Source organism: Primulina tabacum, chromosome 2 (genome assembly GCF_025594145.1).
Source record: "Primulina tabacum isolate GXHZ01 chromosome 2, ASM2559414v2, whole genome shotgun sequence".
In the NCBI taxonomy this organism is placed as follows: Eukaryota; Viridiplantae; Streptophyta; class Magnoliopsida; order Lamiales; family Gesneriaceae; genus Primulina; species Primulina tabacum.
The window spans coordinates 37,602,194-37,624,571 of record NC_134551.1 but is presented as its reverse complement, the minus strand read 5'-3'; the positions used below and the strand labels follow the sequence as shown (position 1 = coordinate 37,624,571).

Sequence of the window (22,378 nt, the reverse complement as noted above, 5' to 3'; positions counted from 1 at the left end):
CCACTTTGAAATCAAGCCAGCGATAATTCAGATGATTTAGAATACAGTCCAGTTTGGAGGATCTGCAGTAGATGAGCCAAACACGAACATCGTAGATTTTCTTGAAATTTGCGATACTTTTAAATTTAATGGAGTTTCTGATGATGCTATTAGACTGCATTTATTTCCTTTCTCCTTATGTGATAAAGCTAAAGCATGGTTGAATTGTTTGCCTGTAGGTTCGAGCACCTCATGGGAGGACATGGCGAAAGCGTTTCTCATCAAATACTTTCCTCCATCTAAGACCATGAAGCTGCGGGCAGACATCACCACATTTGCTCAATTCGAGCAAGAGTCTTTGTATGAGGCATGGGAGCGTTTCAAAGATCTACTACAAAGATTTCCTCATCACGAACTGCCATTTGGTTAGTCGTTCAAACCTTTTATTATGGCTTGCTTACTCCTAATCGTACTATGATAGATGTTGCTGCTTGTGGGAACCTGTTGCGAAAAACTACTGAGGAAGGATATGAGTTATTGGAGGAGATGGCTGCTAGCAACTATCATCCTCAATCTGAAAGGAACAACCAGCGAAGAAGTGCAGGAGTTCACCAGGTAACTAACCTTTCCGCTATTACTACACAACTTGATGTCTTGAACAGGAAACTAGATGGTTTGAATATAGGTGGTACGGCTATGCGTCTGCAAGAGATATTTTGTGAAAAATGCGGAGGATAACACTATGTTAAGGACTGTCAAGACAGTGGTCCTTTTTATGTGCCAGAATGGGCACCTGTGAATCAAGTGGGAGTCCAAAACCGTCCGAGGAATGATCCTTATTCAAATACATACAATCCGTGATGGAGACAACACCCGAACTTCTCATGGGGTGGTCAAGGCAGTCAGACTTGACCACAAGGAGGACAACAGTATAGTAAGCAACCGATGTATCGACATGAGCCTCGAGAAGAGAAATCTAGTTTGGAGCAAATGATGTCTAAGTTCATTTCAGCCACCGAGACTAAACTGCAAAACCAGGATGCATCAATAAAGGGCTTGGAGAATCAGATAGGTCAGTTGGCTAAAATGATCACGAGCAGAGAACCGGACACCTTGCCAAGCACACGGAAACTAACCCGAAAGAGCAAGTGAAAGCCATAGCGTTGAGGAGTGGAAAAGTGCTTGAACAAGAAGAGAAAGAAAAAGAAGATCAACGAGAGGGAGCGGTTGACACATCTACAAGTGAATCTTCTAAATCTACACCCACACCCACTGCACAATCTACAATTGCAATTCCCCCACCTTTCCCTGCAGCACTGAAAAAAGCAAAACTTGACGCACAATTCGATAAGTTTCCTGAGGTATTTAAAAAATTTCATATCAATATTCCTTTTCCCGATGCTTTGATGCAAATGCCTAGTTATGCTAAATTTTTGAAAGACATATTAGCTAATAAGAGGAAGTTGGAGGATCACATGACGATGAACTTAACTGAAAATTGCTCTGCTTTGGTGCAAAACAAAATCCCACCGGAACTAAAAGACCCAGGGAGTTTTTCTATTCCTTGCATGATTGGGGATGTTGTTTTCCATAAAGCTTTGTGTGATCTTGGATCAACTATTAATCTTATGCCTTTATCTGTATTCAGGAAACTCGGATTAGGAGAGCCTAAGCCAACCAGGATGTCCTTACAGCTAGCTGACAGATCTGTCAAGTATCCACGGGGAGTTATTGAGGATGTGCAAGTGAAAGTGAGCAAATTCATTTTTCCTGCAAATTTCGTGGTGCTTGACATGGAGGAGGATATGGAGATGCGTTTCAAATTTAACAGCTTTCTTCACGAAGGATTACTTCGAGTTTCTTCCGCTTGGTATTTAAAACCAAACTCGATTTAATTCATCGGTGTTAACATTCTTAGAACACGAGTTATTGCAGCTCTTGGAGAATATTTTGTTTGAAGTACCTCAAGGTGCCCAGCAAACTATCCTTCAATTGGTATCAGAGCTAGTTTTTCAAAGAAGAACATTTGAAGAAAACTGTGTTATAAATTATTTTACTTTAAAATAGTTTTAAATGATAGTACTTTATATTATTTTCAAAATTATTAGAAAATGTTTATCTATCGCTCATTGCGAAAGGTTGAGAGGATTGGCTCTGCGACTAACATTGTCGCCACTTCTCTCGACTCCAAGCTTTGGGTTTTAATCAGCCTGCATGGTTATGAGCTTTACCTGTCAAGATGCATAGCTTAATTGTTCAGTGAACAAGATTTCAGTTGCAAGCCTACTAGTTTAGCTGACAAACAACGAAGATTAGCCGTGCTGGGATGTTGGATGATTAAAGTGGAGCTTAATCATCAGCAATATACCGCCGCTTCATTGATATATCAGATCAATGTGGCTCAACATCAGTTGAATTAATTTGAGTCAGATCGACAAGTTAGTCAGCAAAGAGATCAAGTTCAAGGCAAATTAGCTGTTTTTTTGGCAAAGAAACTCACGATTGGTGCATGATTTCAAATGGTGAAGGCAACTAATTGTTGGAATATCTAGTTCTGTCATGCACAAACTGACTGATAACTGACGTTATTTAAAATGCTATTGTAGTAGCAATTTTCCTTACAACTGATTGTACTTAAATGTAAAATAAAAGGAAGTTTATTTGATTAAATAAACATCATGTTCATCCATTTTTTTTAAAATGTTGTGAAAGGATCGGTTAGAAGGTGGAAAGTGTTTGGGGGGGGGGGGGGGGGGTTGAATAAACACTATCAAATATTGAGTTTAGTTTAGTGACAAACTGACCCTCGGTATCTCGTCGGTCAATAACAATCAGTTTAACTGAAAAACAGTTGCGGAAGTAAACTGACTGAAAGATAGAATAACTGATAGTAACTGAAATTAAATGCACACGATTTGTTTCTGGATGTTCGGAGAATGGAATAACTCCTACGTCACCCCTTCTATCACGAAGATAGGATTTCCACTAAAAGACTTTGATCGAATACAAACTTTGTACTGACCCACTTCAGTTTGGACTTAACATTTGCCAAAACTGAAACTCTTAGTTTACAATAACTTTTACAGTGCGTGACTGAACACAACACAACTGAATGAATCTAACAAAGATTTCAAGGTGCTAGCAAGCTCGTAAAGATAGCCTTGATTGCTACTGATAAATCTGATAAGAGTGAGCTTTCATATCTGAATGCGAGTTGTGATTTTAGCAGAGTAACAGCAAGCTTGAATGGAATAGTAGTTCGTGTATATCGTTCTCAGCTGATCTCTTCACCTATTTATAGGCTTCCCTCTCAATGGTAATATTAAATAACCTTTGAATCGATATATCCGTTGATTGCCACGTCATTATTCTCTGACATTCGTACATTGCACTCTGAAATGCGGCGTTCCACTAATAGTTGCAGTCTATTTGTACTATTTGTCGGTTGTCGTTCTCGACTGATGACGTATACAAATGAGAGATTGGCTGAAATACACTTTGCTGGAAAACTTATAACCGATTGTTTCAACTGATCATTTCCCAACTGATCAGTCAGTTATATTTCTGCTTCAACTGATGACGTGTATAATTTTTAGCTGGTACGCATTCAGTTGTGTACATTTGATCAGTTTGCAATCTTCAACTAATAACAGTTGTAGGATTTTAGTCGGTTAGGCTCGTATGACTTTGATCAGTTATTCCAATAGGTTCGAAGCTTAGTTTGTCAAATAACTGAAATTTAGTTTCCAACAATTTCCCCCTTTTTGGTGATTGACAAAACTCAGACTTTAATAAACTGGTCATGAATCATTGTAGATAAAATAATTTTTTTAATGTACAGATTCGTACAAAGAATAATCTAATAACTGACCGAGGTGTGGTCTCTTCAGTTTCATCCTCTCTTACTCCTTCATCAATCTGTCTGCTTCCCCTTTTTTGTCAAGCACATCGACTTTGAGAGATAGAATTCTAATATCAGCTGCAATATCTTTAACAGCAGTCATCATAGTTGTTTGCAGCAAGTCGATTTTCCTTGAGACAGATGCCTCCATAGGTTCTACTCGCTTGCCAATTAAGTCTTGATTGAGGGAGAAACTTTCAGCTAAGCCTCTGTTCTTTTTAAGCTCGTCGATCACAAAAGAAATGGAGGTCACAGCCTCTTGAATAGATTTCAGTTTCTCCGAGTTGAATTCACTGGAGGAGTTCACTTTCAGGGAGTGAGCAAGCTGAGTGCATTGAATCTCCTTTATTTCTTGCATTATGTTGGACATATTGAGCTGAATGTCCTGAATCTCTTCAAGGACTAAATCCATGTCTGATGTATGAGAATATCTAGACGGCCCTGGTTCTTGTTCTTTGGAAGATTTATCAAATATGACCAAAGTCTTGTCAGAAATCTCTGTTTCAGCAATAGTCTGTTCTGGAACAACAGTTTCGGTGACTTCTTCTTGAACTATAGGAGGTTAAGATTGATTCTGAGCAGCAGATGAATTATCTTGCTGAATATGAGAGTCTATGGGATTTTCAGCTGAAGGATCATCAACTGGTGCTACTGATTGATAATCAACTGAGACTTGTGCTGGCTCGTCAGTTAGTAATTTTTCAATAAGGATCAACTGAGCCTCCACAGTGTCAGCAATCTCTTGATCTGGTGACTGAGTTGGTACGTCAGTTTGATTATAAGGTTCAGCAGAGACAACATGCTCAGCGGGCTTGTCAATAGGAGTCTCTTGAGCTGCTTGATCAGTTGAGTGATCAACTGATTCAGAAATGGGTACATCGGTTTGAGATTCTTGTACTACTGACTGGATAATTTCATCAATATTTGCGAGTGTCAAGTCAGCTTCTGAATATATTTGATGATCAGCAGCAGTAGATTGAGGCACATCTTGTACTGGCTCTTCAGTTGTAGCAGCAGCTTGTACATGGGATGGCTCTCTGTGTTGAGAAGGCGATTTATCTTCTTCATCTTCTGAAGTGCCTTCATGATTGACTAGTTCTTGATCCATCTCCCAAAATTTTATCTGTGATTGCAGAGCCATAAGATCAGTTTCTAGCTGCGTGAGCACAACTCGATCATTATAGGAAGTTGGACCAGTGGGAATATAGTTTCTTTTCAATTTCTCAATCAGTTGGCCCAATTCTTGGCTCTGATCTGATCAAAGAAATAGTTCTTTCTTCCCAAAGCCTGAATTATTGTACCAGCCTTGACCATTCTGATAACATTTGCCTCCAACTTGATGAATGTATCCAGCTTTGACTTCTTTTTCAGCTGTTTGGCAATGTGTACGTTCTGAACCTAGTCCACGCATCATAAACCTTCAGTTTTTATTCAGAAAAAGCATTGACCTGTTCCCAGATGAGGTCAATGTGAGTCTGAATGGCATTGGATGGCCTTGGCTCTTCAATCCACTTGCCTTTTGCTTTCTCATCAGTAAGAATATGTGGAATGTTCAGTCCAGAGTGAGTAGTGTCCACTCGTTCTTGAATGAAGATTCCCTTGGGTCGAGAAGGATCAAGGATCGAAGGTCGATTTGGATCAAAGGAGCTGCAACTTTTGTTGATTCCTTCTTCTTGTCAGTTGGAATAGCTTTCAAAGGAATAGCCTGAATAGGCTGTTGAGCATCTGATGACTTCATTCTCTCAGCTGGGATAGATGCCAACGTAGCCACTGGCTTTGTCTTCTAAGTCCTTTGCTTCTTAGTAATCAACTAATAAGGTGTTTCCTCAGAATCTAATCCACTGACAATCAGTTTTCTCTTGGTAGTCTTCAGTTGTGCTAGAGACTTGGCCTGTTTAACTGATTTGGGAGCAGGCTGCAGAGTCCCAATCTCCTTCTTGATCTTAACAAACTGATCATGAGACATGTCCAGCTTAGTCACTGATGGCTGAACATTTTTGGCTTTGAAAACTTTGAACTTTGATGATCTCTCTGAATCATCAGCAATCAATCCTTTGGCTTTCATCAAATAGCTCAGCTGAACAGCAAATCCTTGGACTTCTTGGTGGATTGGAACATATTTTTCAAAATATTGAAGATAAGGCGCTTCCAGTTAAGTCTTCGTCCAGCCATGATAACGGTGATGGCTTGAAATTTCTCCAAATTAAGGGCAGCAAAAGATCCCGCCTTCGCCAAAATCCCCTTGGCTACTATATCAGCCAGCAACTGAATTTCATGCTTCAGTTCTTTCTTTGGATCGGAAACCTTGATTTTCCGTCCATCAGCAGAGAATAGAGTTTGCATCTCTTCAACATCAGATGCCTTAACTTGAGTATGGTTGGTCAATCCATCAGAAGGCAACACGAACAGTTCTCCAAAAGAATCTTCAGAGATGGTCAACAACTGACCATTGACAGTAGAAATGATGTTTCCATCAGAATTGATCTTTCCATTGGAGTAGAAGTCTAGAAGTTCCTTTGGGTAAATATCCTGCGAAGAGTGTCCCAAAAATGTCCTTAGCCCAGCTGATTCGAGCTTCAGAAACAAGTTTTTGACATCGGCTTCTCCAACTGATAGAACTGATCCAAAGTTGATAACCATAGCATTTAGCATGTGTGCGGGAATTTGATTGGCCATTTGAAGTGAATGATTTCCTGCGAAAAAGAAAGCTTGAATTTGCTTGTGCTCTGAAAATTTTAGGTAAGCGTAAAGAAAAAGAACTGAAATGGAGCGGGCAAAGTACTTATGTACGTGACGGTTCAAATTATTGGACACGTGTTAGTCCAGGAAATTTGAATAAAAGACGTGTGTACGTGTGGTAAAAACGTGTGTTGAAAAAACATGGATTAAAAGGGTCCGCGTTATAGTCTGTCACTTGATGAGATATAGCATTAAATGCTTTGATTAACCAGTCACGTCACTGAATATGGAATAAAAAAAATGGTTAAAGTGTTAACTTATGTGAAAAGATTAGTGAAATGATCAGCTGAACGATCAGTTGTAAAACCGTGTCTTTTCAGTTGAAGATTTACTAACTGTTGTCTTCTCAGTTAACCTTTTAAACCAATATTCCCCCTTAATTAATGCATATAAAGATTAAGGGAATTTAAGCAAAACGAATTAAATAAAATCTTATGCTTAGAAGGTTAATCGTCTGCTGTAATGACGTTGTCCTTTTATCTTCTTTAACCTTGGACTATAAATAAGAGTAACTCGGTTAGTCTCAAACATATCAACAAGAAATATTCAGCAGCTAAAATGGCAGATGCAGGTAGTTCAAACATTCCAAATATGGCAGAAGACTTCATGAAGTCAGCTGTAGAAAAACGAAAAGCTGAGATGGAAGATGAAGTCTTCCATAAAATCCTTCACTTCTGGGAGGAGTTGCAAGGACTTCTGTTTCTATGGGAGAATGAGATGGCTACCACCCCCAGACTGTTGGCACAGCTTGAGAAATATCGGGAACGTGTGCTTGTTGCTAGTACAGTGGAGATCTTCGAAGGTGATAATATCTACCAGCTGATGCTCTACAAGGAAATGAGAATCCTTGAGCGTATAGCTGACTCCGATAGCTTCCTTAAGACTTCCACTGGTGATATAAGCCGCTGGATGGCCAAGTGGACGTCTTTTGTTCAGGAAGAGTTGTACGATGTAATTCGCACCAATTTCTTCAAATAAATAAAATGTTATTTTTGTTTATCTTTGTCTTCTATTTACCTGTAAAGATTAATCTCAGCAGTTGATTAGTAAAACACAAACTGAACATAATAAATGACAAATAACGAACTGACATCAGTTAGAAAGTACGAACTGATATGTAACGCAAGTTAATCGACAACTGACAAATTCGCAATAAAATTGATTATGATAAATCAGTTAATCCAAGTATATTGCGAAAGTGAGAAAACTTAGTCTCAGGCAACGGTTTGGTGAAATGTCAGCTGCTTGTTGTTCGGTTGAGACATATTTAGTCTTATGTCCTTCTTCAAGACATGATCTCTGATGAAGTGATTCCTGACATCTATGTGCTTGGTTCTGGAGTGAAGAACTGGATTATAGATGATAGCAATCGTGCTTGTGTTGTCACAGAATATGGGCAATTCTTTTGCGATGACTCCATAGTCTCTCAGTTGTTGTTGATTCCAGAGCAGTTGAGTACAGCAACTTCCAGCATCAAGATATTCTGCTTCAGTTGTGGACGTAGCGATGAATGTCTGCTTCTTGCTAAACCAAGAGATCAGTCTGTATCCTAGAAACTGACATGATCCACTTGTGCTTTTTCGATCAAGCTTACACCGTGCATAATCTGCATCTGAATAGCCAACTAGATTGACAGAGGAGTCTTTAGAATACCATAACCCAACATTCTGAGTGCCTTTCAAATATTTCAAACTACGTTTGGCAGCTGAAAAACGTGATTGTTTCGGGTTTGCTTGAAATCTGGCACACATACAGACAGCAAATACAATATCAGGGCGACTAGCAGTTAGGTATAATAATGAACTTATTAAACCTCTGTAAAGTGTCGCCTCGACTAATATTCTCCCTTGATCAATGTCTAGTTTAACTGATGAGCTCATGGGAGTACTTGCAGCTGAACACGATTCCATGCCAAATTCCTTCAGCAACTCCTTTGTGTATTTAGTTTGACTGATGAACGTTTCTGTCTCCAGTTGCTTCACTTGCAGTCCAAGGAAAAATGTCAGTTCTACCCATCATGCTCATTTCAAATTTATCCTGCATCAACTTAGCAAACTTCTCGCATAGTTTGGGGTTAGTTGACCCAAATATAATGTCATCAACATAAATTTGAACGAGTAAAATATGATCATTCTTAGAGAATTTGAACAATGTCTTATCAACTGATCCAACAGAAAAATCGTGATCAATTAGAAATTTTGAAAGTGTCTCATACCAAGTTCTTGGAGCTTGTTTAAGACCATATAAGGCTTTGTTCAAATGGTAGACATGATCAGGAAAATGATGATTGACAAAACCTGGAGGTTGTTCAACGTACACTTCCTCTTGCAACTGGCCATTTAGGAAAGCACTCTTTACATCCATTTGGTAGACTTTGAAATCCTTGAATGAAGCATAGGCAAGGAATATTCTTATGGCTTCCAGTCTTGCAACTGGTGCATATGTATTATCGTAGTCAATTCCTTCTTCTTTCCTATATCCTTGTGCTACCAATCTTGCCTTCTTGCGCACAACTGAACCATCTTCGTTCAGTTTATTTCTGTACACCCACTTTGTACCTATAACAGTTTTTGAAATTGGTCTTGGAACTAAGGTTCCAGACGTTGTTATGTGTAAACTGATTCAGCTCCTCTTGCATAGCATTTGTCCAGTTTGGATCATCATGGACTTCATCAGTTCTCTTTGGTTCCAATAGTGATACAAAAGCTGAATGAATAAATAAGTTGAGCATCTGATTTCTAGTTCTCATCGGATCAGATGGGTTACCTATTACCAATTCTGGAGGGTGTGATTTTTCCATCTATATTCAGCATTTGTTGTATCCATGTCAGCAACTGCTTCAGTTTGCAACTGGTTGTTTTCTTCAGTTTCAGTTGCTGCTGCATCAGTTGGTAGCTGATTATCCTCAATAGGCTCTGCCAACTGATTATCACGAACAGCTTCCTGTTCAACTGATTGATCCACAATTTCTGGTTCTGGTGTTTGAAGGATGTTTCGATTGATGTGATTTTCTTCTTCATGATCATCCTCCAAACTGATATCTGTAAATCTATCCACTAGATCAACTAGATCAGTTGGCTTGTTAGTTAGTACAGTTTCATCAAAAACAATATGTATGGACTCTTCAACATTTAGTGTGCTTTTGTTAAGCACTTTATATGCTTTAGTGACTGATGAATATCCCAAAAATATTCCCTCTGCAGATTTAGCATCAAAGGATTTTAAATGATTTTTGCCATTGTGAAGAATAAAACATCTGCAGCCGAATATTTTGATGTAGGAAACCACACTTTTTCGTCCATGCCAGATCTCATAAGGTGTTTTCAAATGATTCTTATTATTCATTGATCTGTTCTGAGTGTAACACGCAATGTTTACTGCCTCTGCCCAAAACCTTTGAGAAATGCCAGAATCAGCAAGCATTGTTCTAGCAGCTTCTTTGAGGGTCCGATTTCTCCTTTCAGCTACACCATTTTGCTGAGAAGTTCTAGCTGCTGAGTGCTCATGCTTAATTCCAACATTTTCTAAAAAATTGAAAGAATTTGATTAATGAATACAGTTCCTTGATCGACTCTGATTCTATCAATTTCAACTGATTTCTCATTTAATAGTCTTTTGAAAAGCTTGATAAGTTGTGCAGCAGTTTGGTCTTTGGATTTTAGAAAAATAACCCAAGTAAATCTTGAAAAATCATCCACAACCACCAAGGTGTATTTCATTCCCCCTAAGCTGGTATTGGACCAAATAGATCCATGTGCAACAGCTCTACGCAATGGGAAGAAGATTTACTGCCCTTGTTTTTAAAAGAAGATTTTACTTGTTTACCAAACTGACATGCTGAACAAATTTTATCTTTGGTAAAGTCCATTTTGGGCAAACCAGTGACAAGATCATGATTACTCAGATATGCAATGGATTTAAAGTTCAGGTGGTTTAATCTCTTATGCCACAACCAGTTTTTAGAAGATTTTGAAGCAATAAAACATACTGGTGCATAAGGTTGATCATTCCAACTGACTTTTTAATTGTTTCCACACCGTTTGCCAGTTTGGATGACCTCATCAGTTGAGTCTTTGGCTGAACAAGAATGTTTGTCAAACTTAACTGAGAATCCATTATCGCATAACTGACTAATTCTAATCAATTATACTTGAGATTCTCAACTAATAAAACATCATTAATGATAAAGTTACAATGGATAAGCTTACCCTTACCAACAATTTTACCTTTGGAATTATCTCCGAAACTGATATTTGGTCCAGTGTACTTGATCAGTTGAGATAACAGGTTTGCATCTCCTGTCATGTGTCGTGAGCATCCACTATCCAAGTACCAGATTGATTCCTTGCTTGTACATGTTACCTGCAATCACACACAAGATATAATTTTGGTACCCTTAGTTATTTGGGTCCTACATTGATTAGTCCTTTAGGAATCCAGACTTGGATCAGTCTAACTGACTGTCCAGTTGCTGTATTCCAGATGGTCTTTCTCGATTTGTGTGTGGTAGGTGTGTAGTGTGCAGATGAGACAACATGTGATTTAGCTTTGTTCAACTGATTGTTTAGCCGATATCTTTTCTGAACTGGCTTGTTGTTATTGTAATTGGAGTAGCCTTTTGAATAATTCTAGCTGAATCTTTTTGACGACTGACTGCGTGAGTCAGTTAAAATTTTTGGGCTATAACCAATACTATATCTTCTAGCCTTGTTCGTACTTTCAGTAGGCTGTTCAACCAGTTTACTTGGCTCAGGTTGTTCTTGTACCATAACTGATTTGACAAAGTGAATTTATTTCCCTTTGACCATATTCAGTTTTGGTTGAGTATCATTGGAAGTCATTTCATCTTGGTTACTGAACCCTAAACCTGTTTTATAAGTAACTGATTTCTAAAAGTCTTGTATATCAGTTAATGCAGCAGATGATTTGTTTCAAGCCTGAATAAGCTCAGTTTGCTTTGAATTTTCAAGCATTAACATCTGAATCATTGATTGATTCCTGCTTCTTTCAGCATTAAGCTCAGCAATCTCCCTTTGCAGACTCAACTCATCAACTGATTCCTCAGTTTTAGTTTTATTGTCTATAGGATTCAGTTTGCTTTGCTTTGGCCTTTTGAAAAGATAAGGCAAGCTTTTGATACTTATTAACCATGTCATGAAGAGTTGAAATAAGTTTATCTCTAGTGAAATCAGTTGAGGAGAAGTCAAATACATGTTGATTGCTTGACTCCACTTCAGTGTCACCAGCCATTAGACACTTCACTTCCTCCTCACCATCACTGGAACTGCATGAGGTTTCTGGCTCTGACTCTTTGCTGTCAGTTTCTGCCCATTTTGATTTACTCTCTTCAGCTAAGAGCACCTCATGCTTCTTCCTGAAAGACTTCTTATCATCCCTGGGTCTCCTTTTGTGCTCATATGATTTCTTCTTTCTTTCAGTTGAGCCTTGACTGTCCTTCATGGGTTTGGTACAGTCAGCAATGAAGTGACCAGGTTTGCCACAGTTGTAGCAAGCATTTGAATCTTCTTTAGAATTGTTTCTCTGATAATTCTTCTGAAAGTTCCCTTGGTTTTTCCTCATAAATCTTCCAAATTTTTTGATGAACAATGACATAGCGTCATTGCTTAGTTGATCAGCAACCTTCTCGGCTGAACCAGTTGGTTCTGTTCTAACAGCAACTAAGGCAGTTGTGGCTGCTGGAGTGGATGGTTCTCCTTCACGAGTTTGCAGCTCAAACTCATAGGCCTTCAGAACAGCAAATATATCATGAAGCTCAACCTTGTTTAGATCCTTAGATTCCCTCATTGCCATGGTCTTTACGTCCCACTCCTTGGAAGACCTCTGATCACTTTTAGAGCAACTTCTTTGTTGGTATACACTTTTCCAAGTGCATTGAGTTCATTGATGATACAGCTGACTCTTTCATCATATTCATGCATCGATTCTCCAGCTCTCATCTTTATGTTTTCAAACTTCTGAACAGCAACATAAAGTTTATTCTCCTTGGTTTGTTCATTTCCTTCACAAAGCTGGATCGACTTTTCCCAAATCTCTTTAGCTGTCTTGCACATTTTGATTTTACTGAACATTACTTTGTCCAACGTTTTGTACAGTATGTCCTTTGCTACATTTTCCAGATTTGCTTTTCTTTTGTCCTCAGCAGTTCACTCATCTCTAGGCTTTTCAATTCTGTGAGGTGCCCTATCTGTGATTGCAACTGCTATGTTGGCTTTCAGAATCTTTATTTGTCCGTTAGTGATGACGTACCACATATCATCGTCTTGTGTAGCTAAATGAGCCTGCATCCTGATTTTCAAATCATCGAAGTCCCCTCTGGAAAACATTGGGATCTTGTTGAAGGAAAACATGATCAATAGTTTGAGTAGAGATATTCTTTAGACAAGATACAACCGCTCTGATACCACTTGAAAGGATCAGTTAGAAGGTGGAAAGTGTTTAGAAAGGGGGGGGGGGTGTTGAATAAACACTACCGAATTTTGTATTCTTTTCGAATATTGAGTTCAGTTTAGTGACAAACTGACCCTCGGTATCTCGTCGGTCAATAACAATCAGTTTAACTGATAAATAGTTGCGGAAGTAAACTGACTGAAAGATAGAATAGCTGATAGTAACTGAAATTAAATGCACACAGTTTGTTTTTGGATGTTTAGAGAATGGAATAACTCCTACGTCACCCCTTCTATCACGAAGATAGGATTTCCACTAAAAGACTTTGATCGAATACAAACTTTGTACTGACCCACTTCAGTTTGGACTTAACACTTGCCAAAACTGAAACTCTTAGTATACAGTAACTTTTACAGTGCGTGACTGAACACAACACAACTGAATGAATCTAACAAAGATTTCAAGGTGCTAGCAAGCTCGTAAAGATAGCCTTGATTGCTACTGATAAATCTGATAAGAGTGAGCTTTGCTATCTGAATGCGAGTTGTGATTTTAGCATAGTAACAGCAAGCTTGAATGGAATAGTAATTCGTGTATATCGTTCTCAGATGATCTCTTCACCTATTTATAGGATTCCCTCTCGACGGTAATATTAAATAACGTTTGAATCGATATATCCTTTGATTGCCACGTCATTATTCTCTGACATTTATACACTGCACTCTGAAATACGGCATTCCACTACTAGTTGCAGTCTGTTTGTACTATTTGTCGGTTGTCGTTCTCGACTGATGACGTATACAAATGAGAGATTGGCTGAAATACACTTTGCTGGAAAACTTATAACAGATTGTTTCAACTGATCAGTTCCCAACTGATCAGTCAGTTATATTTCTGCTTCAACTGATGACGTGTATAATTTTTAGCTGGTACGCATTCAGTTGTGCACACTTGATCAGTTTGCAATCTTTAGCTAATAACAGTTGTAGGATTTTAGTCGTTTAGGCTCGTATGACATTGATCAGTTATTCCAATAGGTTCGAAGCTTAGTTTGTCAAATCACTGAAATTTAGTTTTCAACATGTTGCTTTAAAATGACGTTTTTATTTCAGTTATTGAGGGGGAGTTTCTTTTACCCTCGAATTGAAAAATTGTTTTTAAAACCCCTTTTTATTTCAGTTCTTGAGGGGGAGCTTTACAACAATGTTTAAATATATTATCCCTCGAACTGAAATTATCTTTTATCGCTTTATTTGTTTAAGTTTTGTGATCATCAAAAAGGGAGAGATTTTTGGAACATTTCATGTTCACAACCTTGATTTTGATTTTAAAAAAACTTATTATTTTTTTCTAGTGATTTAACTTAGTGCGCAAGAAGCTAGAACTGATCAGGTCTCGAACTGATCAGTTATTGAGCCTAAACTGAAGTTATCGAGACGTAAACTGAAAATACCAACTGATTGACCAAAATGAACCGGCTCAACTGATTTATCAAAGAACAGTTTAACTGATTTTGCAGCTGATAGGTGGTTCGGTAAAAGACCTTCAGAAGCCCAGGCTAGCTGATAAAGAATTCAACTGATGAATAACCCAGTTGACCAGTTCAAGTGAAAGAGTGAAATCAGCTCAACTGACGAGTCAACTGATTTCACCAGCCCAACTGAAGATCAGTTAGGAATCAATCAGTTGCAGATCAAGACAAGCTTATCTAAATGGATTCCAGCTACGCACAAAGATACAAAAGCATATGTACGATCAAAGGTACAATAACAGACGTTGCATCAAAGATTAAAGCCGAGAGATTCTTTGAGGCGTGTCAGAAATGTAATGCCAAAGATTCGACGACTGTCCTCACTATACCAAGACGAGTCTTTTCAGCGTGCTTATGTCCTCACTCACACGCACCCTGGGAAGCTTCCTAGGGCGTCACCCATCCCAAAATTTCCCAAGTCAAGCACGCTTAACTTTGGAGTTCTTATGTGATGAGCTACTGAAAAAAAGATGCACCTTCTTGATATGAGTAGTACATATCAAATCTTTTTAAGCCATCTTCAACTGTACAGTCCATTACATTGAACAGTCTCGTAATTCCTCTCATTCCGGTGTGAGATCGGTTCATTCATGTTCCCTCCATCTAGAAGCCTGCCAGGAGCCACTCATTGTCTGTGCAACCTCATGGCACCGGCGATCACCCCCCACCCTCTTCGGCCCCGGGCCTCACATGCCCACCAGCTTCCGCTTGGTTCGTCCCCGAACCACACCATACTAAGAGAGGTCGGCTCTGCTACCAACTTTAACGCCTCAGATTTGACGACTGTCCTCACTGTACCAAGATGAGTCTTTTCAGCGTGATTATGTCCTCACTCACACTCACCCTGGGAAGCTTCCCAGGGGTCACCCATCCCAAAATTGCCCCAAGTCAAGCACGCTTAACTTTGGAGTTCTTATGTGATGAGCTACCGAAAAGAAGATGCACCTTCTTGATATGAATAGTACAAATCAAATTTTTTTAAGCCCTCTTCAACTGTACAGTGCATTACATTGAACAGTCTCGAAATCCCTCTCATTCCAGTGTGGGATTGGTTCATTTATGTTCCCTCCACCTAGAAGACTGCCAGGAGCCGCTCATTGTCTGTGCAACCTCATGCACCGACAATCAGCCCCCGCCCTCTTCGGCCCCGGGCCTCACAGATCGTTTGCTAGGCACCTTGAGGTGCTTTAAAAAAATATTCTCTAAGAGCTGTTATAGCTCGTGTTCTAAGAATGTTAACACTGATGAATAAAATTGAGTTGGTTTTAAATACCGAGCGGAAGAAACTAAAAGTAATCCTTCATGAAAACGCTGTTAAATTTGAAAGCATTTTCACCATAATTGAACTGAATAACTGAAAAGCATGAATCAATTGTGACATATATCAGTTCAATTATGGTGAAAAATTGATCTGACGAATGCTCTTACTGATCAAATCAGTTTGAAAACAACAGTTAATCAGTTAAGTACACAAGATATGTTTATGGATGTTCAGAGACTTTAACTGCTCCTACGTCACCCCTTCTACCACCTCGGGTAGGATTCAGTAGAAGACTTTGATCTATACAATTTTTTGTACAAACCCACTGCAGCTTAGGACTTACACTACTGCCTAATCTGAACTCCTAACATAGATTGAAGGCAACACCTTCCAATCAATACTTCTTTAACGTCTGTGTGTCAAAGACTACATACACAAGTTTAATGTCTTTGTGCAAGACTGTATTTGAGTGGTGGTGTAGTGAGAACTGAACAAGGAATGCACCACGAAGGTGTTCTCACACACTGAGGAAAGTAAGCTTCTAAAATAAGCCGATATGACTTGAGTATTCTCTTTGGGCTGTTTGCTTCTTGTAAGCTGATAAGTAAATAAGGGTGCCCGTTTTCTTTGTATCTTCACACACTCTTGTATGTTCGTGTTATTTGCTGATGGTTTTGAGCTTGTATTTATAGAGAATTGAGACAATACTCCAAGATTTATCACATGTGATCATTGCAGCTTGAATACATTCCTTGATATATGTGTCTCGACTTTTCTTTTAACACCTCGAAAATTTAAAGGTCCATACGAACTACATGCACAAATTATTAAATTCTTTGTACTTTAATTAAATTGTTTTAATTGCATAAATTATTTATGTTGTACATATTTGCATGTTTAAAATTAAGGGTGATGCTTTTTTTTTTTTGTTTTTGAAAATAAGGGGTTTTGAGGTGATTTTATACATCAGTACGTAATTTTTATCGGTGTTGGTTTTTCAACAAAAATACGAACGTTTTGACAACCCGGCTAATAAATTCACAAACTTTATTAAAAAAAATAATTTTTAATATTTTAATTAAATAATAATGGGCCTAATTAACTTGTTAAATGGGCCAAGGCTTTTATTAGTGTGTTGATTATTATTTAAAGTGAAAAACACACCCTAAACCCTACACAAAAATCACACGCCACTTTCTGAAATTTTCCTCCCAAAATACCTCAAAACACATGGCACACCAACACAATTTGAAGAGAAAAATCGAGAGGTTGCAAGGAGGAATTCAAGCCAAAGGTCTTGCCCTGTTCTTCGATATCGTCAACGGTTTTTCGTGCGTTAAATACGCAAAAGCACGCCATATTCTCCTTTTACTTATCATCACACCATAGTAATTGTTTATGCATAATTTTTAAGGAAAAACATAGCACCCAAGTTTATATTTTCGTAACTACATGCCTATGTGTTCTAAACTTGTGTTTTTTATTCCAAAAGTCATGTTTTATGTGTTGAAAAAGGGCTGCCATGATTAGGACTTGATCAAGCATGAATTTACTCAAGTTTTAGGTGTAGAACCCGAAAATCAAATTACGTATAAGCTATGCATAATTGCTATTATTTAAAATAAAAAAATGATTTTTATATATATATATAAAATGTTTGATTCATTTTTAATTTGTTAAGTCATGATTATTTAAAACGCGGATGTTTAGTTTTATCTTTTCAGGATAAATACGCGGGGCCAGACTGGAGTTTAGAGATTAGACATAAGATTAATAATAAGAAAATATTCCTAAATTTAATGGAAGCTAAGGAATAATTTATTTTAATGATAAAGAATTTTCTTAGGAATTATTAGATTAAATGGATTAAAGTTATTAAATAATTATTTTAGGTCCAATATTTAATTAAAGCCTAAATTAAAATGTGTAACCAAGTGGGATAAATTAATCTAGGCCTAATATATTCAAGAAATTTAAAATCTAACATTTTAATAGTTAATTTTAGACCAAGCCATGCCATGCAATATTTTTATCTTAATTTGTTACTTCACTAAAATACATAATTGATGTTTAAAACTTTAAGGATTTAAAATTCAAGATTTAAACAATATTATACCATGCAAAGGCATCAACAAATTTCGGTCAGCCCATAAACAAATACAAATGCTTAGTAACTCCCCATTCAAATCACCCCTCAATGGCCTTTATGGGTATACATTCTCTCACCTTTAATTCACTAATTATTTAGTAAATTCAAATAGTGTAATCCACCACATTTCTCCTCAAACCACTAGTCTAGGAGGTTGGTTTGAAACGTGCAGAAAGAAATAATAAAAGGTTTCAGCAGCAAGGGTGAAAGAAACAATTCAAATGCCATTCAAAATTTTTCACTTGTAACTCCCATCTAAATGCATTTTATGACACATTTACCACCACTTGTAACTTCACCTTCGTTACCTGCATTTCCTACACACATATGCTAGAAAATATCAGAAGGAATCAGCTGCTGAAATCGTGAAAACAGCAACAGAAGAACAAGAAAGAAAATCCAACTCCGACTCCGCCGCGCCGTGTTCGTCGTATTGGTTTGTTTTCTTCAAAACAAATTTCCAGGCATGTATATGTTGTTTCTTTTTTCTTCAATCAAGTCATATAGATATTTTTAAACCATTATATAATCATGGTTCAATTAACAAAACGAAATGGACAGCAAACTTTCCAAGCAAAATCTTTACAGGCCTTCTCGGCCATTTGCTTCAAGCTTCACGGTTTGGTGTGTTCTTTTGATTTCAGGAGGTTGGGTCGGTTCCAGGCACTCAAGTCTGCTTCTAGGCATGATTTAGAGTGTGTTAGGGTATTGTTGGTTCGTTGATTTAGGCCCATACACTCAGGTTAAAGAATTGACAGCAACATTTCCATAAGTTACAGATTGGGCCACGATTTTTGTCATTTGGGTGTTTAAGGTGAGTGTTCGGATCATGTTGGTTCTAGGGACTGTAACCATGATTATAACCCTTCCTTAGCATGTATAGGATGTGACCATGTCAGTTTTTCAAGGCTTGGTTTAAGGATCCATCAAAAGTTTTACAACAACAAAACAGGTGCCATCGGTTTTTCATTTCTGGGGGTGTGAGTGAGCTTTCGGTTTTTGAGTGTTGGGTGGATTGTGGTTGGCTTCTATTCCATATCCATGGTTCACACAATACCTCATCATGTCTAGATCGAGCCATGGTTGATCATATGGCCACTGGAATGAAACAAGACAGCAAAACAATTCAAATAATCGCACAACACAGAATTTTGATGCTTTCGGTTGAAGCTTTGTGTTGTCCTAGGTATTTGCTTGGATTGTGGTTGGCCTAGTGCCCTCAGCCATGGTTCAAGCCACACCTTAGGATGTTGGTAAGAGGCTCTGGTCGGTGGTTCAAGCCCCAAGGGCTATTAGTTTCATAAATTGAACAAAACAAGCACAGCTGCTGGCACTGTGTTATGACAGCAGCATGGTTTCGGTTCAGAGGTCATGTTTGAGTTCTTAGTTGGCTTTTAGCCTATGGCCTTGGACTGGACAGTACCTCAATGAGTTAGCAAAGTCATGTTTTTGGCCGTTTGTGATTTGGTTGAGTGTAGGGGTTGTACGAGAATTTACGGTGCAATGTGCCAAAGTTACTCTCGAAAGAGTGTTTCATGATTTTGGCCTCCATTCACTAATTTAGTTTATTACAGCCTTATGGATACTTTTTTTTATTATTTTAGGTGTATTTTTATCATGGCTAAACAGTTGGTTCAATGTTGGTTCGGGTTGTTACGAAGCCATGGTTGGAAATTAAGTTGTTTGTCTCAGTTGGTCTCGTTTTTGGTTCGGATGTGAAGTTTTGACAAGTTAAGATTATTTGCATGTGACTCATGTTAAAAATTAGGTCGCAGGCAAGCCTGGGAACGATCCAACTCATCCGGTAAAAACAGGGTTATAATTATATTACGTGCATAAAATATGAAATGTTTATTTTTGAGATATATGCGATATGTCATGTGGCCACCTCACGTTTATGGGTTTGGAAGCCGGATGCGCAACCGGGGACCTCCCCACCCGGTGACTTACGACCGATTTACGATTATGTATGGGTACGGACATCCAGTCCAAGGGCTGTGGTGATCTCTACCGCCCAGTATACTGTGGTTTAGTTGATCAGACGTTCATGTTATGTTATGGGCCACTTGCTTGGAAATATTATCTCTACCAGAAAATTTTGATATGATATGTTATGACAGAGCTCTATCGAGCAAAGCTTTTACGTATGATTTTCAGATATGAACGTATTTATAATTTCTCATGACACGATTTTCACCTTATGCATTACGATGCGATATTTTTACGTTGCATGCGATTTTATGATATATTTACTTGTTACTCACTATATATACATGATGAGTCTTTAGACTCACTAGGACTTGATTGTTGTAGGTACTGATGAAGTCGAGACTGAGGGCAGTGATCAGTGAGCTAGCTTGGTGACGTATTGGTTCCATGGCTAGCCAGGGCCGTGGGAGGGTCAAGGGAAGAGTCCTAGCGTCGAGTCAAGAGGGATGGGGAGGAGTCCTAGCAAGCTAGGAATCCCACCCCAGGAAGCACAAGGAACAGCGCAGGTTGTGCTGTTGTGCAAGAAGAAAGAGGCTGGGCCAGGGGCTTTGGGCTGGTTCAAGGTCTGGGGCGGTTGGCTAGGTCCTAGCAACAGAAAAATAGAGTCTTAGTATAAGGGTGATTCTCGGCCAAGCTGCATGAAATCTGGTGCAGTGCTTCGGGCGCGAGTTCAAGGGGCTGGGTTGGTTTGGGCTTGATCTGGGCGTGGTCCAGGGAAGGTTAGAGTCATGAGGTGTCAAGTGGTTAAGGGCTGGAAGAGTCCTAGACTAGGTAGGAGTCCTATTGTTCATGGGAGACTCACACATTCACGTGCAGGATTTTGGGGCTAGTTCCAGGAGGGTTTTGAGCGGGCCAGGGCTGTTTCTTTGGGCTGGGCTTGGTCAATAGGGTCCCTAGGTGGGTTGGCTAGGTTTCGGTTCAAGGTGGCTCGGGCGTGGCTCGAGTATTTTAGGAGATGGCTCGGTGTGTTGGATAAGGTGTCAAAAACGAAAATTTAAGAACTAAAATTGAATCCATGGGTCCACGGGTGTGGCTCATGACTTGGAAGGGTAGAATGAATAATAAAAATGTTATGTTTAAAGTTTGGGATCAAAATAACGAGTTTTGGATTTATCCAGGATTTAATCGCGTCACGAAACGCTAATTAAGGAATTAATTGAAAAGTCTACTTTAAGCTTTATAAAATTATGGAAAATTATATTTAAGCTCAAATAATTATTAAAAGTCTAAGTTTTAATTTGGGAATTTTATATTAAGGTTTGATTTAATTCGGGATTAAAACGCAGTAATACGTCTTGTTTAAAGAATAATTGAAAAGTCCTAGATTTAAGCTAAATAAAAATATGAGAAAATTTATGTAAGCTTAAATAATTATTTGGGACATATTAGAGTCAACGGAATTAGGAAAAAGTCAAAAACATAAAATTTTACGTCTAGGGGTAAAACGGTCTTTTTACATCTAGAAATTAGTAAATATCATGGCAATTTCCTGAATGCTGTTTTATATGCTTAAATGATTATTTTTAATGTTTATGAATTTTTATATGTTAAAATAAGTATTTTTATTGTTTATGGATTTATTATATTAAAATGTTTATGTTTATGGATTTTTGGGATTTAATATGTTCAAATGTTTATGGAATTTTTATACGTTAAAACGTTTATTTTAAATGTTTATGATGTAGAATGTTTATTTTAAATATTTATGGATGTTTATGGTTTAACATTGGCATTTAAAAGATATGTTGCATGCTTGGTTTATAAGAAAAAACGATATTAATGCATGTTTTTATAAGTGATGAAAATACGAAATGTTGAAGGACGTGAAGGGATTGTGACTAAATATGTTGGAAATATCGTGAGGGTTATGGTCCCAGTGGGAGCCCGACGATCGTGTTTCCTTGGATTCGGATACGAATACAAATACGAATATTTAATACGTTGGCCAGAGCCTAGTTGACCGGTGAGAGTGTCGCTGGTGTCCCCCGCCGCCCAGTAACTATGGTTTTATCTTGATGGATCCATCGCCCTAATACGATTAAGAATACGAGTCACAATCACGATCTGATTTCAACAAACACGAATATGAATATGAATATGAATATTAATATGATGACACAAATATGAATATGAATATGAATATGTTTATGTTTATATGAAAATGTTTATGCAAAAGTTTATGAAAATGTTTATGTTTAAAGTTGATGCATCATTATGAAAAAGTTTTTATTTATATGCATCATGAAAATGTTTACGAAAATGTTTCTGTTTAAAGTTTATGCATCTTCATGAAAACGATATTTTAAGTACAAGTATTTTTCACTGTTGTATGTGATTTGTATACGCATTATGTTGTTATCAATATTATGGTGTGTTGAGTCTTTAGACTCACTAGTTGTGATTGATGCAGGTGATTATGAT

At 38.0% G+C, this 22,378-nt stretch overlaps 1 non-coding gene across 1 annotated transcript; it reads right to left on the bottom strand.

The window, feature by feature from the left end:
* Positions 1 to 290: 290 nt before the first annotated feature.
* LOC142538151 (small nucleolar RNA R71) lies at positions 291 to 396 on the bottom strand. The gene has a single exon (XR_012818690.1). It is a non-coding gene; the product is annotated as a small nucleolar RNA R71 (small nucleolar RNA).
* Positions 397 to 22,378: the final 21,982 nt, after the last annotated feature.